General features: G+C 48.0%; 1 long non-coding RNA gene across 1 annotated transcript; it reads left to right on the top strand.

Moving 5' to 3' along the window:
- Window positions 1-1,825: 1,825 nt before the first annotated feature.
- Window positions 1,826-4,006, top strand: LOC105728901 (uncharacterized). Its single transcript, XR_001110143.3, has 3 exons — window positions 1,826-2,030; window positions 2,880-3,024; window positions 3,172-4,006. It is a non-coding gene; the product is annotated as an uncharacterized LOC105728901 (long non-coding RNA).
- The last annotated feature ends 13,398 nt before the right edge of the window (window positions 4,007-17,404 follow it).

Below are 17,404 nucleotides of genomic sequence, written 5' to 3'. Positions count from 1 at the left end.
CTATTTTGTTCTGTAATAACGACGACTATTATTTTAGTCTGATCAATAGGCCTAATTTCTAAGCAGCCCGGTGGATACGCGCAAGCTTCTGCGCACCGCTGGAAACCCACTAGCTTCAGTTGCAAACGTACCGCGTAGACGCCCCTGGCGGCGCGGAGAGAAGAGCTAGGCCTGCCTAGCACGGAACCGGCGAGCGTCGGGCCTTCCAGAAGGGTAAGTTCCCCGCCAAGGGGTCCCAAGGGAGCTGGACGTCTGAATCTGGACTTGCCCCCAGCTTCGGAGTTCGACCCTGGGTTTTGTGCGTCCCCAGCCCCCAGGGCTTTCCGAAGCATGGCCTGGCTCCAGGCCCGGTCCGCTCCGGACTGGAACGGCAGCAAAATGTGCAGGGAGGCAGCCGGCCGGCAGAGCTGGTGCGGGAGCCAAGGTCAGGCCCGCGGGGAGAGCGGGCAGCTTCCAGCGCCGGCCACGAGCTTCCAGGCCAGCTGGACCGCAGACCCCTTCGCTTCCAGAGAGCACCACCCGCGTCCTTCCTCTCCGCCAGGCTGGAGTGGCTGCCCCGAGCTTCGCTTTCGTTTCCCAAGCTGTTAATAACGATCTTTCCCCAAAGCCGAGGCTCGTTCGGTGCAGCGTTTGCTCCCAGATGCCAAGCACGCAACCCGAAATCCTTCTCCCAAACCCTCGTGGGATGAGATGAGTTCCTAGTTGACCTCTGAACCGAGGTGGGCCGGAAACCGAGGCCTAGGCCCCGCCGGGGCTGGAAGGGAAAGGCGAAACTCGGAGCGCAGCGAGTTCTTTTCCGTGTGGTTCCTTTCTCTGGCATCCCGGACCGCGGGCCCTGCAGCCACCTGGACCGGAATTCAAAGGATTCTACAAGTCCAGCTTCACGGACTGGCTTTCCCAGACGCTCCGGAGCCCGCACCACGAACAGAGTAAAGGAGAGACGAGCGACCGCAACTAGATTTGAGAATCCTGGTTCTTTTCCCTAATCGTCTGGTCAATGAGCTCCGGAGCCGGCTACAGCGCGCATCCTCTCTTCCTCCCTTCGAAGAAATGTCGCTTTCCGGAACGTGCTCCCCAGCTGGGTTTTCTCCCGGAGTGTATTTTTCTCATTTTGCTAAATTCCTGCCCTAATTTTAATACCGCAACAGGATAGCAGAGGTTCCTGTTTAAAAAGTCAAAACCAAAACCAAAGGGGACGATGGCTGTTGATAATTTTTTCTTCACTTTCTCCTTCCGTTTTTAAGAAAGACACATCCAGAACTACCCATCGTTTTCCTCTCTAAAGAGAACTCGCTTTAAAATACATCCCCTTCTATTTCTCTCCCGATAAGTCCCCAACAGACTCGGTGGCGACTTGGGGTCGTGGGGGTGATGAAAAATAGAAGCCTGGATGGGGCTGGGAAAATGAATACGAATTAAAACAATAGAAATGATGACAAACTAAATTTGACCAACTCAATTTGCAAAATAAAGGGTCGGTCTGAGGGTGGGACGTTCCCTGGTTTCTCAAGAGGGTCACTTCCCCTCTCACCCAGTTAGATCTGGCTCCGTTATATTTTTTCCAGGACCACAGTATGTCTCTTCTCAATGTTCTATTCGGTTTGTAGTTTCCCTCCTTTTGACCGGAAGTATGTGGGAAGAATACTGGCTGCCATTATTATTATTGAGTATCCAATATTCTCCTCCAATATTTCCACCAAAAATGATTATTGCTGCTCTGCTCATTCATGCTAGTGTTGCTTCGTGTGCTTAGATGATGCTCAGCCTCTTTACTTTCCAAGTTTGGAGGGTGAGGTTTTTTGGTGGTGGTGGTGGGGGGTTGTTTTTGTTTTTGTTTTTTGTTTTCCTGTTCAGGGTAATGAAATGAGAACTGGAAGAGGGGACATCATTTCAAGGCCCAGCTGAGAAGGATCCCAATGCTAGAAATTTACACACTTCAAAGAGCAGAAAGGTGGAAGCGAGTAGTGCTCGGACACGAGGATGCCGCTGTTGTCATCTCCTCCCATCTGGGAAGTGTCCAGCCTAGAAAGGTGAGGGTCGCAGCTGGGAGAACTTGGAGCCACCCAGGGGTCACACTGAGCCTGAAAACTCCAACCATCTCCGTAGGTCAAACCCACTGATAGGCCTCCCAAAATGTTTGGGGTAGGGGAAAGAAACCTACGACATTCCAAGTCTGTAACCCTGTAAGAGAGAGACTCGGACTAATATCTCTAGGTCTGGGGTGAAGGTGGGGGGCCTGTCTGGATACCTCTTCCCTCAATTGAAGGGTTCATTGGAAACCTGGGATCCCGTTGCTCTCTGGGACTCTGGAAAGACAAATTTTCTTTGGCAAACGGAACGGTGTCGCGCTGTCGACAGAGCAGACTATTTTTCTTGTTCTCTCACAAGGTGGGGGTGGGGGGAAAGAAAAGGAAGCAAGAAAGAAAGGGAAATTAAATCCACACGTGTTAAGCTCGCTCAAAGGGCCAGAGTCAAAACCAGAGATGCAACTTCAACTCCAGTTCTGGCTGCCTGAGGGCCTCTTTCCAGCCAGCCAGGCCTCAGAGAGCAAGGCGTCCCCACTGGAGAGAATTCGATCTGATGTTTCATAAAGTGCTTTATTTAAGGAGAAGGGGTGTGGGTCTGTCTCCAAGTCTATGCTGCAGAGATTCAGAATTTGTAGCGGCAAAGAAAACAAAGGAGACAGCAATTGCGATGATAATTAAACTCTTTATGAAAACTCATCTTGATGTCTTCCAAATCAACCCAGTAATTCAGGCAATGGCCAGAATCTTCCAGGCCATTGATTTACGAAATCTCTAAGGTCTGATCAGGGTTTCGGACTTGGGCCTAGCTGGGTCAAGAGAAGCTGAAATGCTGTTGTGTTGACTCTGAAATAGCCGGTTTAATCAGCACAGCTGATCTCTATATCCTCCCTGGCTTTCCTTTGGGGAGAGACTTTCTTGAGAGAGGACACTACGGGTCCCAGTTGCAGAGCTCTGGCATACATGGGAGGGAGTAGAGGCGGCCACCCTGCCTGGAACTGTGAGTGAAAACTCTAGTAATGACCTTGAGGAGGTGAAGGGAGGTGGGTGGGGGTGGGGGTGATGAGGGCGGCCAAACCCCAATCTGGAAGGATCTGTCACCGAAACAATTGCTTGGTCGAGACCTCTAATTTTTCTTCCTCTCCAGCCAGTCTCCTGTGGCTCCCTGGTGCTGAGTTTCTGGCCTTTGGCGACATCCTAACAGTAGGGTACAGAAGCAGGGACCCCAGACACCTTGCTCCCTCACCCAAATCACACCCCAAACAGACTGGGGTGACACAACTGACAGAGGCTCTCCGTGGCGAGCGACTGGCCAAAGTTCCTGGTGGAAAAGTTCCTGACGATTGTTTCTGCAAGGACCCTGAATTTCCTGGTCACCTTGGCAATCTGGAAGGCCCACCGAATGCCCTCAACAAGGGGGTGCCCCGAGGACATTTGCGTAATTTGCTTCGCGGTCTGAGGCCTGAAAAGCATTTCTGCCTGTCGTTCTTGACTTTCTGGAGCCTCCTTAGTGGGTTCAAGACAGCATGGATTTTAAAACTGCCCCCTTTTTTAAACAGGGGAGAAAATGGAGGTTTAGTACCAGCTGGGTTCGGGTCTTGAGCAAAAGCCCTGTCTTTGAATTCAGAATTCTGACCCCAGAGCCGAGCATGTAGAGCCTATGGTGTATCTGAATCGAAACCCACAGCCCAAACATCTCAGCCAGAAACCTGGGACTTTAGGTGTCGATTAATCTCTTCACATCTGTTAACCACCCTTATCTGCATAGGAGTCTCCCTGCAGCAGTCCAGGCAATGCTTTTCTTTACCCGGGGTCATTTCTCCTAAACAGAAGGAGAAACGTCTGAGCATTCAAAATTGTGGCATTAATGTCTGCAAGGGCTAATGGAGTGAAAAGAATAATTTATTCTCCTTTTCTTTCTAGAAAAACAATTGCAATTGCGGATGTATTGAAATAACATTAAAACAATATTTCTGGTTGCACTGCTTTCTTCTTGAATCTGTATCGAGGGGAGGGGAGAGTGGATCTGTTTTATTTTGGGGTGGACAGTGGACGATACAGGCTGGTTTTCTTCGGAGGCACTGAGCCTGTAGGGTCTGGCAGCAATGCAGGCAGTGAGGAGAGAAAGGGTGACGGAGAGAAAGGGTCCAGACCCCGGGTGCCAACAGAGGTCTTTGGTGGTGGGATGGGAGCAGCTCCTCCTCTGGGTCCCCTCTCGGCTTTGTTCCATTCTGCTGCCAACCCCATCTTCCTCCCAACTTCTCAGGAAAGACAAAATTGAACTTCTCTCCTCTATTTCCAGTGGGACAGCCAATGTCCCTCAAAGCCACTGGCTGGCTCTGTAGTGCCTCCAACCCATTGCCTTCCCTTCTGAGAGCCCAGGCAGCCTACAGGGGTTCCTGTTCCTAACCCAAGGCCTCCTGTTTCCTTCCCTCCCCAGCATTTCACATTAATATTTTCAGTAGAGTCCTACTTGTGTCTACACAGTCGCCAAGAGAGCAATGTGGGTATTTTAGGCTTACAAATCTGTTAGCATTTGAGGTGCAATAATAGCTAACCTTTATGGCAGGCCAGGAAAGAGCCATTGTAACCTGGTTTTGATCACACATTTAGCTCTGAATTGCTCTGAGAAGGCAGCTCGATTCTCCTCAACCTTACAGAAGTTTCTGGAGCTCTGGCCACCGCCCCACTCTGGTGGGTTCAAATCTGCTTTTGAACCCACTGCCCCACTCTGGTGGGTTCACTCTGGTGGGTTCAAATCTGGTGGATTTGAACCCACCAGAGTGGGTCATCTGACGCCGGAGTCCAGGCTTTTATGAGACGGAGTTTCTCTAACAAGGCAGGAAGGAGAACCAGACAGGACTGGTGGAGTGCAAAGGGCACTTTTTCAGCATCGAAAAGCACGTTTAGTTGGAGACCGGGGGCAACTGCTCCTTGTGTTGGGGAGTGAAGGCTCAGATCATTTCTGATGTCTCAATCTTTTCTCCCCACTCCCACCAGGAAGCAGAGGCCCCAGAAGAGAGCCTGGGGGCAAACAGCCCAGATTCACTGGCATTAAGCAGGATGGGAGGGAGGACAGAAAGATGCTGACGTTCTCCTTTCCAAATCTCACTATTCTGTTTCCAAATCCTGGCCCACATTCGTCATAGCCTCAAAGCCAGTACACACTGTCCCCTGGCTTTGAGAGAGGAAGATGGGTCGGTGGGATGGGGCCAGGGAGAGAAGATGTGCCCTGCTCTATTTTTTTGAAACAGATAATTAGGCTCTGAGAGGGTGAGGACTTGCCCGAGGTCATACAGCCTCTTCGGGAAATGCACTCAGCTCCTTCCCTTTCCCTACTCTCCCTCGCCTTCAGGTGGAGCGTTTAAAGGATTCCCAGCCGTTCCCGAGTGCACGTGGAGGCTGCGCCCCGGCTTGCTCCAGCGGCTGCGGCCTCAGCCTGCGGAGGGCGCCCCAGTGCAGCGTGGAGTTCGCAGTCCGACACGGCCGCCCGGCCCCCCGGTTCCAGGTCTTCCCCTCCCAGGCACTGCGTTCTCGGGCCGGGACAGCGTGCGCCAGGCGCGGCCCTTCACCTATCTTTGCTCTGCGGCGCTCCCAGGGGCCGGTGGAGTCCCGCCGCCTCAAGGCCCCAGTGGTGACAGGAAAGTCCCAGACCTCATAGGGGCTCCAGACTTGGGACCCGGAGGGACCTGCCGCTGGCGCCGCTCCTGCAGCCTCCCCAGGGGCTCCCTTTGCTTCCTGCTGTTTCAGGCTCTTCCCACCACACGTGCAAGTTAGGAAGAAAATCACTTCTTTAAAAGGTGAGGGGCTCTGAGATCCAAAGCCTTTGAGTAGTGCCTCAAAGGGAGGTGCAAGGGATCCCCACTCTGTCACTTCCTTCCCTTCGATTCCCTCCACTCTCTTCCACCGGTGTCGTCCCTGCTCCGGGAGTCATTCTTCTAGTGCCCGAGTCTTTCCACCTCCACGCAGAATGCATCCCCTCTGAGGCACCCTCAGGTGGTCCTGCCGCATCTCCAGGATCCTCGGCTACCCTCAAACCCAGGCCACCCTCATGCTAGCAGACACCAGGCTCAGGGTTTGCGGTTCCTCCCAGATTTCTCAGCCTGCCCTGCTCGCTAGCAACAACTCCCATAAGAGCCCGACGTCCTGGTTCCTGGTCCCCATGGGTGGGTATTGGTGAGTGCCCAGGACCCAGGAGACCGAATCTTATAGACAAGGGCCAGTCCTATGGCATTCCTGCCCTGCACCCAACCTCCATCTGCTAACAGAACCAGAGGTTGCAGGCTGCCCAGCTGCAGAGGTGGGCTGTGTGTCTGCTTTCTGTGTGGCTGAATATGGCATTGTCCTAGAGTCTTTCTAAAGGATGGTGTCATTTGAGGGGCAGCTCTGTGTGTCTCTCTGCTGTTGTGTTAGTTGTGTGTGCCTGTGCCCTTACATGTGCTTCCTTGAGAGGGGGCATTTCAAAAATAGTTACCTATGCACTTTTTCTGTGGACCTCCTTATGTGAAAACACCTGTGAGCCCGTGGTACATGGGGTCTTGTGCATGTGTGTGGTGTGAGCTTGTGTGAGTCTGTGTGTCATTGTGGAAGTGTGTGTGTGTGTGTGTGTGTGTGTCTGTGTGGAGGGTGGGAAAACCACCATCCAAATATCGCTTCGGGTCAGATGGTTTTCTGGGCTCATAACCTAATGCTCAGTGCCCCCCTGCTTTTTATTGGCTATTTTTATGATTATTATTTTTACCAGCAGCTACAAGCAGAGGCCTGTGGGCCTGGGCCTCCTGGAAGAAAGTCACTGTTCTGCCATTCTGCCTGGGAGGCCAAAGGATCTGTCGGCAGCAGCCTGGGCCACCCAGAGTCTATATTTGGAAGCAAATTCCACAGTCACTTCCTGGGAACTGGGAAAAAGGTGCCTGGGAATTGGAGAGGACAGTGTTGTCAGTGAAACTTCATCCCTGTCCCCAAGCGCTCAGGGGAAGCCCCTACACCCTTGGCAGGTTGGAAATATCAGGTGCAAGATGCATGCTGGGGCATGAACGCAGGCAGAAACGCACCCCTTTGCAGTACTGGAGGCACAGTTACTTCCTCTATAGGTGAAGGGCGTGAGTAGGTGATATACAAGCACAACCCACCTACTGGCCCTCAGAGCACCCGTATCCCAGTTGTGCACATGCTCCCCCTGCACACACCTCCTGCCCCCCCACCCCGCCCAGTTCAGAGGGACAGGGGAGTTGACTCTAAATCCTAATCATGTGTACTTATTGGAAGTTGATTACAGGAGATCAGATGAACCAGTCTGGCTGCCCACAAGTCCCTTGTCCAAGGCAGTCTTTGACTTTGTCCCCCAGGGTTTGCAGATCTGGTGGACTCCAGGGAGGGTTTGCTTCTGCTGCTCTATAGATACCAGGGTGACAGCTCCAGGGCTGGCACGATTAGAGACAGCTGCTTACAGCAAATCTTTCCTGGGCTAGGTAAAGACATGGACTGCTGAGCCCATCCTTCTGCCAGCCACTAGCCACGTGCTGAAAGCAGCAGCAATGATCTGGCCTCAGCCACCTATGACGCTAGGGGGCTGGGAAGAAGCTGATTCACCTGTTCAGGTGGCCCAGCCCCTTACTGACACCACTGCCTCAGCCCTCTGTCCCCAAGAGGTCAAGCAGTGAGATGCCCCAGACCCAGCCACTTGGGAGTCAGAGTACACACAGCCATGCACAGTCACCCACTTCATACACAGGTGCAGCATTTCTGTCTCACAGACACACAAGCACATCAGGCAGCCACCCACCATGTGTCTAGGTTCAGCAATTTTGTCACACATAGCTGCCACCATATTCATCACACATTCATATAAATGTATATACTATACATACATATACAAATACATGTATATATTAATATATGAATTCATACATGCATAGACACAGTCCCGTGCACATTCCAGTATTCAAAGCCATACACAGTCACACATGTATACACCCACATACACACATAGCCTGATCACAAACCCATTGCCGCTCTCATGGGCATGTTCAACAACACATCACAGAAACACACTGCATCTTTCACATGCATGAACACACATGTATACTCTCACACTCGGCCTCACACAATAGGCAAACCCACAAACATACAACTCTTTGGTCACATACACATACTCTCACATACATCCTCATGCAAAGGCACACACCCACAGACTCACACCAATTCAGACACACAATCCTGCTCACCTACAACCATCCACAGGCTCACAGCTGTGCATACATGCACATCAGTTCAGTTACACACACACTCACAAGCAGTCACATTTACACTCCCAGTTGTCCACCCTCACACACAACCACACACTTCCCCCCACCCCCAATATATCTCCCCCTTCAGTGTCAGGCACACATATCACAACCAAGGCCAGGCAGACACATACATTAAATTGTTCATACATGCAATAGCTCACCTGCTCATCGCTGTGTGCACAGCTGTGCATGTGCAGTCACACACTTCGGCATACTCAGTCCCAAACCAGCCACATTCACAATTACAAGTCTTCCCCCTGAGTCACAGACATTAGTTCATGCCTACATTTGGATGCACGCACACCCTGACGGTTGCATTCAGATCCATTCATTCAGGATTCACATGGTCACTGCGTCATCCCAGGGTCCCACATACATCAACCTCAGACCCTCGTGTATCCTTTAATGTGGCCACACACATGGGTACACTTGGAGGAGGGCTGCCCCTGCCCAGCCTGGCAGAAGGAATTGTGTGGTCATGATTCGAGATTGTTCCCCACTGGCATGGTGAGGTTAGCCTGGAGAGAACTCCTTGATTCCACAGGTCCCACTCTGACTAGAAAACACCAATTCAGGAGGAAAGAAGACATGTGGGTTTGGAGCAGACAAAGGAAAAGCCCATCTCTAGCCTCATCCTCAATCCTCAGCCCCCACCCCACTTCACGTCTCATGGCTTCGACACAGCCCCATCCCCTGAGGGTGAGACCTGAATAGTCCTTTAGCAATAACTAGCCCAACTCTGTAATTTTATATATGGGGAAACTGAGGTTGAGAGGTGCAGAGAGTGAAGGGAATTGCTAAAGTTCTTCAGGAGTTCAAAGCAAGCTGAGAGTGGGACCCTTGTCTTCTGCTGCAAACCACACTACAGCGACTCTAAGAGATTCCTGGACCCCATTAACCCCCTCTCCCCACAGCACCACCACTGCCATCACCATCCTTCCACCTAGTGGTCCCATCTAGCCCCCAAGGATGCCTCAGCTAACTGCCACTGAGCAAAAATGAAGCCCCTGCTCATGTCCTGATCCTGCTTACCACCCTCCAAAGGTCAGGCACCATGGCTCATGCCTGGAATCTCAATGCTTTGGGAGACTGAGGTGGAAAGATTACTTGAGGCCAGGAGCTCAAAACTGCAAGGAGCTGGGGTTGCACCACTGCACTCAAGCCCGGGTGACAGATGAGACTGTCTCAAAACAAACAGAAAGTCTTAGAATAAAACTCCAGCTCTTTCCCATATCATGAAAGCCTTGTAGGAGCTGGCCCCTGCCTGCCCTCCTACCTCATCCTCCCCCTCTTTCTGCCTCTCCATTCCACCCAGCTGCTTCTCTGGTCCTCAATGGCACCAGCCTTTGCACCTACCCCAGGGCCTTGGCACGTGCCATTCCCTCTACGTCCAGCTCCCCTCCCAACTGCCTCCTCTGTGGCCAAACCCTCCATGAGGCCAGCCCTGAACCACTGACCATGGAAATTCCCTCTCTCCATCCCATCACTCTGTTTTATTTCTTTCATAGCACTGACCACTATCAGAAGTTATTTTACCATTATCCTCAGCAAACCAATGCAGGAACAAAAAACCAAACACCACGTGTTCTCACTTACAAGTGGGAGCTGAACAATGAGAACACATGGACACAGCAAGGGGAATAATACACACGGGCCTGTCTGGGGAGGGTGGTGGTGGGGAATAGCATTAGAGAAAAGAGCTAATGCATGCTGGGCTTAATACCTAGCTAGGTGTTGGGTTGATAGGTGCAGCAAACCACCATGGCTCACATGCACCTTATGTAACAAGCCTGCACATTGTGCACATGTACCCCGGAACTTAAAAAATAATAATAATTTTTTAAAACATTGTTTTTCTCACGTATTAGTTTCTTATCTGTAAAATGGGGCTAACAGTGGTACTCCCCTCTGTTAGGGTTTTTGTGAAGCGTAAGTGAATTTCTAGAGGTGAAGCATTTAGAAAACACTTGGCGTCTAATAAGTACACTGTATTAGCTGTCATTTTTTGTTATGTGCTTAGTTATTATGTTTCCACCTCAGAGTCTAAGCTGCTAAAAACAGAGGTCATGGCTGTCTCATTCAACACCACATCCCAAGTATACAGGATTATGCCTTTCACGTAATTGACACTAGTTAAACGTGTTAAAATATATAATGGTGTCATAACAGATGGACTTGAACCCAGGGACACATATGCAAAACATATACAGATGCTCCTCAACTTATGCTTGAGTCATGTTCCGATACGTTCATCATATGATGAAAATGTTGTTAAGTCAAAAATGCACTTAATACCCGGATAAACATTTTTGAAGTTGAAAACTTGTAAATCGAACCATTGTAAGTCAGGGACCATCGGCATAAGGAATCAATAAAGTGCACAGGACCAGCAAGCTCTCCTCCCTCTGGGCAATAAAAATAAGAAGATAATTCTGAATGGCAATAAGTTTGCAGGGGAAAATACCAGCCCCGCTTCCTGCAGCATGATTTTTGGCTTTCTGAGCCTTGCTTCCCTGAGAAACTTTCGCTTCTTCTGCCCCAAGTGGCCCCATCACCGATTATCCCTCCCCTGTCCCCTGAGCCCTTCTTTTGCCTACCTTTCCATCTCTTCCCAGGAGCCTGGAGAAGGAGCCAGCAGATAAGTGAAAGCGGTATTTTTTATAGGTTGATAAAGCCCATGCTTATCTAGACAGCTCTGTCCCATCCTGTGTGCCTAATTGATCATTTGCCCAATGCCCTCTCCACCAGGGCTGCAGGTACTCAGGGAAATGTGACTCAGCCCACCCTCCTTGGCCTTCTTGCCTCTCTGTTTAATTTCCCTACCCTTTGCCTTTGGGAGAGAGGGGCTGCCCCCTAGGCAATGTTTGCCAGGAGAATTTGAAGAATCAGGAGGGAGGTGAGAGGAGATGGGGAGAGGGATAGTGGGGTCCGGACTTCCCCAAGTGGATTTGCTGTGCCACTATTTAATGATGCTAACTATATTAAATTCTATACTCTAGCAGCCTCTTAAATCCGTTTATGGCCCATGCTAGACCCTGAGCTGTAATAATAATAAAAATAAAATAAAGGATTTATGCATCCAGGGTGTGGACCCGTCACTGGCAGAAAAGAAAGAGCTGTTTCTAGCTGATTTTGCTGGCCTCTTGCCCATACTCTGACCTCCTGTTTTCCCTGGGTGGAGGTTCCCAGGAGCAGGGAGAAGGACTGGGTTCCTGGCAGGATTTAGATATTTAGGGAAGTGAGAAAAAGCCAACTTAAAGGGAGCATTGGCTGGGCTCTTCTCAAACCAGTTTGTCTAAACTCCAGTCTCTCCACTTTCCTCTCTTGGGTTCATGCAGAGGAATTTGTTTGTATTGTAGCTTGAGCAGACCTAAACCCAAATTATGACTAGGATCTGAAGGGAGAGCAGACAACCGGAGTGGACATTGCTTAGAGAGGAAGCTGGGTATCGTGGTTAAGCCTTAGGCATTGCCACGTGTCCAAATCCTAGCCCTGTCACTTTCTAATTGTATGAACTTATGAACTAGGGAACATAAGTCTCTTCACCTTTCTCACCCTCAGTGTCTCAATCTGTATAATGGATTTCACAAGAATATCAGCTTCAGGTGTCTATTGAGAGGAAAAGTAATATAACATAGTACAGTCGTATGCCACATAAAGACATTTAGGTCAATGATGGACCACATATACGACAGTGGTCTCATAAGATTATGATACTGTATTTTTACTGTACTTTTTCTATTAGATGCACAAATACCACTGTGTTACAGTTGTTTATAGCATTTGACATAGAAACATGCTGATCAGGTTTGTAGCCTAGTAGCAACATGCTATAGCATAACAGCCTAGGTGAGTAGCAGGCTAGACCATGTAGGAATTCACGCTACAACCAAATTGCCTAGCAATGCCTTTCTTACAATGTTTCCCTGTTGTCAAGGGATATATGACTGTATATGCAAAACATCTGGCACAGGTTTAGAGTGGGTCTTGAGTGCACTGTGCTAAAGAAGGCCAGTCTTCTTGAGATAAGCAGAGGCAAGCTTCACCTCCGCTTATCACCGTGAGTCCCAGCCCACAGTGAGGAGAGGAGGCAGAAGGATTCAGCAGCCATATGTGTAATTGATCTCTTGGAAAACATGAATACCAACTGATCAGTATCTGGAAGAAGCTGAGCCTCCTCTGAGCAAGGTTTCTAAGAAACAGGAGGCAGGGTGAGGACAGAAGGAGGAGGGAAGAAATGCTCATAGCTTCGTCCGATGGGCCTGGAGATCCCTGGCCCCCATCACGGGAAGGGGGAGGAAGCGTGGCTGTTTTGTAAATTCATATTCATGGAGAAATGGCCCTCTCTGGGCTTCTGTGGCCCTGCACCCCTATCTCTGCACCCAGCACTTAAGAACCTAATTTGTGACCATTGTCTTCCAGGCCTGTCTCCCCCTAGGGCACAGCTCTTTGGGGGCAGGAACGCTGTGATTGCTGTCTTCCAGCTCCCAGATCATCAAGAAGCGCTCATTCAATGAATGGTCAAACATGAGGATGGGGGCCTCTGGTTTTGTATTCCTTGCATTTGGTGTTGATGAGGCCAGAGTTGGGGACTAGGAGTGAATGTGTTCAGTTTTCCTGCCATTTGTGGCATAATTCTCACTATCTGATTGCCTCCTATTAGGAAGCTAAAAGAAAACATTTGGATACCCAAAGGAAGGGAAAACAGCATATAAAAGGGACATCTGCACTCCCATGTTTGTTACAGCACTGTTTACAATAGCTAAGATTTGGAAGCAACCTAAGTGTCCATCAACAGATGAATGGATAAAGAAAATGTGGTACATATACATAATGGAGTACTATTCAGCCATGAAAAAGAATGAGACCCTTTCATTTGCAACAACATGGATGGAACTGGAAGTCATTATGTTAAGTGAAATAAGCCAGGCACAGAAAGACAAACTTCACATGCTCTCCCTTCTTTGTGGGAGCTAAAAATTAAAACAATCGAACTTACGGAGATAGAGAATAGAATGATGGTTACCATAGGCTGGGAAGGGTCATGGTGGTGGTGTGTGTGTTGGCCGGTGGTGGGGAGATGGGCATGGTTCATGGGCACAAAAAATAGAAGGAGCCGGGCGCGGTGGCTCACGTCTGTAATCCCAGCACTTTGGGAGGCTGAGGCGGGTGGATCACAAGGTCAGGAGTTTGAGACCAGCCTGACCAACATGGTGAAACCTGGTCTCTACTTAAAAATACAAAAATTAGCCAGGCATTATGGCATGCATCTGTAATCCCAGCCTTGGGAGGCTGAGGCAGGAGAATTGCTTGAACCTGGGAGGTAGAGGTTGCCGTGAGCCGAGAGCATGCCATTGCACTCCAGCCTGGGCGACAGAGCAAGACTTCATCTCAAAAAAAAAAAAAAAAAAAAAAAAAAAAAATAGAAGGAATAAGATTTAGCATTTGACAGCACAACTGGGTGACTACAGTCAAGAATAATTTAATTGTACATTTTAAGGTAAGTAAAAGAGCATAACTGGATTATTTATAACACAAAGAATAGATGCTTGTGGCAATGGATATCCCATTTGCCCTGATGTGTTTATTGGGCATTGCATGGTTGTATCAAAATATCTCATGTACCTCATAAATATATACACCTACTATGTACCCACAAAACTTAACAATTTTAAAAAAGAATACATTTGGAACCTATGGAAGATTGATGGCATCTAGTGACCCAATTTTCCATGCTACCTTCTACTCACGCTGACTCTAGACTTGGCCTCACTTTAGCCAATGGGATAGTAGCAGACTCAACCCCTTGTCTCTCATCTCTCTGATTTCTTTGTGTGAACGATTCTGGGCCATCCTCCTGGAGGATGAGACACATGGCTGAGTCTGCTCAGTTGTCTCAGCCAAGGCCCTAAATAAGTAAGAAAGTCCAGCTAAGTAAGATCGACAAAGCCACCTTGTCAACTGCAGGTGACCACAAATACCTAAGAAAGCTTCATTTGGCAGACCTGTCCAGCTAACTCATAGACTTATAAGCAAAAATACATGTTTATTGTTGTCAGCCACTGGTGGTGGTAGTAATTTGTTATGTGGCATTATTGCAGCAATATGGCTAACCAATAGAGCCTTGAGCTATATCTAGCCCTGACTGGCTCCACATTCAAGTTTTTGACAAGGAAAGAAATTTTGAGGTTCCAGTTGCAAACATCCAGCTTGAATTTAATTTCAAGGGTTGGCTATTGAAAGTATCAAAAATAGAGTGGTGCTTCTGACTTCAAAACTATGGAAACTGGAGCTGACAAGAATTCCAACAAGGCTAGGTTTACACTGAAGCAATTTCCTGGTTCATCTAAATCACACAGACCTAGGTTTAGTGAGGCCAAGTGAGTGGAAGCCCCTTTTGAAATCTATGGTGGGTTTTTCTGTAGGACAAGTCATGTAATAGTGGACAGCATCCATTTCCTCCTCTGGTGACAGCATTCTGAGTTTCCCTTCCTAGCTTTCATTACCTAATAGATGGCCAATTAGCATATCCTCCAGCTGCAATGATTGGTTCAACCATAGGCATGTGTTCAAATTCTATCCAATCAGAGGACATCTACCAGAAATACCATGAAGAGAAGGCCTCTCTACTGGCCTTAGAATGTTAAAGATGGAAAGCTTAGTGACACTGGTCACCATCTTGTAACCAGAAAGGGAGAGCTTGCCCAGACAGGCAAGAGCTATGATATCCCTAAACTTCAATATTTTTCATCTGTAAAAAGAGGATAATAACTATGTCCCCTCAGCATTGTTGTGAGCATTTGAATGAGATAATAAATAAAAAGTACCAGGCAAGTGATCCATAAATGTGAGCTATTGTAATTAATTTGGTACAACTACTGACCTAGATCGGTATCTGATATTTAACTTGTAACTAAAAATGAGCATGTGTGTGTGTATGTGTATATGTGTCTGATGTTTTCCATGTTTACCCGGACGTTAATAAACATATCTATATCATCCATTAATCTGGGCTCAAGTCCCAACATCGACAATTACACATCGTGTAGTTTTCATAGGTCAACAAGCTTTCTGAGCCCCAGTTTCTCTATGGCTGAAATCAGGAAAATTATAGGACTCACATCATCTGTTAGAAAAATAGATAAATGACAACAATATGTGTCAGGTACAGTGCCTGGCACAGAGTGAGTGCTCAATAAATGTTTGTAATTTTCCCCACATTATTTCCCTTGATACTTGCTTAAACCTCAATTTTAAAGAATAGGTCAGCACGTATACACTACAGTGTACAACCTCATACCTGAGACCTGTTGAACAAGACACATCACCCCAAATTTCTGCTGTGGATAACCCAAGTCTCTGGGGAAAGGTGGGACATGGTTTTTGGAAAGAGGAAACTTCCAAATGAGACATCAGCTCATAGTGCATTCCCAAGGAATCATCTACAAAGTGTCAGTGAAGGAAGCTGAGATTGTAAAATGTCTTCAGTAGGTGAAAGCCCAAAAGCAAGGATATGGGTTTAAACACCTGGAGGTAGCTCAGGCACCGTTTTATGGCAATGCAGCTGCAGGCCGTCCTAGTCTAGTTTTACCTCCACCCCCACAGCTCATAAAGTAGCCATGCCTTGATACATGCAAAGAAACAATGAATGAATGTACTTTGACCCATCTGCTATGAGAGCTCAGTAATTTACCAGGAACAACTTACATTTCAAACAAAGAAGATGTTGGTGCAGCCCACATGGATCCTTGGGACAGCAGCCTCTTCTCCCAGGAATATCAGGTCTCCATTTATTTATGTCAAAGCCTGATTTCCCCTTCTATACCCCTAGAAAGGAAATTCAACAGTACAGGGATACAATATACCAAGAGACCCCTGGAGGGTTATTAAGCAATAATGAAAGACAGTCTTGCTCAGAGCTGACCTATAGTTTCTCTCCTGCTGGATTATGAAAGGAGTTCAAAGGATGGCCCTAAAGCCAATGTGATTGGCTAAAGCGTTGGGATGTTGAAAAAGGGCCTTTCATCTTGGTATCTGCATTCTGGTTGAAAGTCATTATCCTCTGCTTGGAGCTGAGTGGTCGCAGGGTGGAGCTGGTGGTCACTCATCCCAGTTACAGTTCAGTTTCCACATCTCAGTAGCCCTGCGCAGAGTTGCCTGGAAGGATTCATTCACATGGCTGCTCAAGCATTCCGTGAATATTTGTTTAGAATCCAATATTGCAACACTTCCTGGCCCATGCACTGTCTAATGTCTCATTTCATCAATACGGAGAAAAAGGAATGGTGAAGCTTTTAGCAAGCTCTAGTGTGATATAAAAACAACCTAATTCTTCTTGGTCTTTTGGGACTTTGGGGGAGTGTAGGGGATAGGGAAGGGATCTCCAGTGCAAAAGCACATATTGAATCAAGCCTTGTAGATAGAGTCTCCTGTGCAGGGTATTTTTGTGTCGTGGTTCCAGGCATAGACAGGCACATATGGGTGATCACAAGTAAGTTATTAAAACTCTCTGACTCTCAGTTTCCTCTTCTGTAAAATGGCCACAATAGTACCATTTTAGAATTGTTGAGAGGGTTAAATAAGGTTCTTACATAAAACACGTAATATACCCCCAAACAGAAGGTTACCAAATCTAATAGAATTGCTATTCTCTTTTTATGTGCTCAATGTGTAGAGCTAAGAAAATTTAACCCCCCAAAGAAAGTCTTTCAGCCTTTAAAGAGGGGAAAAGATAATCCTGAGTTGGTTGTTTCTCAGCCTTCCCGACTGTATCTGAAAAGATGAAGTTGGGAACACCCACCACGTAAGGATATTACAAAGATATTGGGGGTTACATTTGCAAAAAGTCTGACTGAGTGGAGAAACACAATAACTTGATGTCAGGTCAGGTATAACTACCATCATAAGTGACAGGCAGATCAAGGAGCCCATAGGACTGAATTTGCCAAGGTTTAGTTCACTGCTATTCCCTTAACACTCACTTTTCAGCTCAAATTTGAGTACTTAGTTAACGTACCACTGGTCTGCCACCGAGAGCATCTTTTCCACCCTGTTTCTCTAGACCAGCTGAAATAAATTTATCAGATGTAGATT

The sequence above is a fragment of the Aotus nancymaae genome, unplaced genomic scaffold (assembly GCF_030222135.1).
Source record: "Aotus nancymaae isolate 86718 unplaced genomic scaffold, 86718_ANA_hifiasm-v0.15.2.pri h1tg000021l, whole genome shotgun sequence".
NCBI lineage: Eukaryota > Metazoa > Chordata > Mammalia > Primates > Aotidae > Aotus > Aotus nancymaae.
The sequence above is the reverse complement of the archived record's forward strand: the minus strand, read 5'-3'. Positions and strand labels throughout refer to the sequence as shown.